Here is a 764-nt window from a genome sequence, read left to right as displayed (position 1 = left end):
TTTTTTTTTATTTTTATCTAACAAATTTAATTTTCTTAGCTCTATTTCTAACATTTCTTGCTTTATTCTATTTTTTTCAGCAACCAAGTTTGAATACGCAAGGTTATGTCGTCGCATTTCAGCAAGTTAAGACTTTTTTAGTTCGTACGTCTTATCTGTTAGTCGACACAATCGGCGGACACTTGATGCAATATCCTCCAACTTCTCTTCCTGACGTTTAAAATGCTCTTTGCTTTCTCCATAAAATTCATTTTGCGTCTGTACTTGCTCTCTCAGTACGTTTAATGTTTCCGAGTCCGTTCGTTTTTGTGGAGTGGAAGTACGACGTGGCAGTGATAAACCACAAGCTTCCGACACCATGGACACATCAGCATCGGTTTCGGGGCCTTTTTCCTGAGGATCTTCAGGTAGTCCGACACTAACTGTGTTTTTGCAGCCTGAGGTGCAGACTTCTAACGCTGCTAGCTTTATCATTCCCTCCTCCAAATCTGTAAAACTATGCTGCCGATTTCTTCCGCCCCCCGTAGCTGTCTGCTCCCTTTTATTTTCCATGAGCTTTCGTCTGACATAGCACTTCCAATCACACCACACCTAAAATATTTAGAGAGTTTAAACACTTTGTGAACTTGTACATACTACCCTGCCCACCTTTAGTTGAAATATTTCTGCTTCAAGATTGTATGAACTAAAGGTGTGAAGTGTATGGACTAAAATGACTTACTTTTTTCCACGTAGACACATCTTTTATAGGCGGCCCAATACTA

This window comes from Rhagoletis pomonella, unplaced genomic scaffold (genome assembly GCF_013731165.1).
Source record: "Rhagoletis pomonella isolate Grant_MI unplaced genomic scaffold, Rhpom_1.0 Rhpom_scaffold_00015, whole genome shotgun sequence".
Taxonomy (NCBI): Eukaryota; Metazoa; Arthropoda; class Insecta; order Diptera; family Tephritidae; genus Rhagoletis; species Rhagoletis pomonella.
This window is presented reverse-complemented; position numbering follows the sequence as displayed.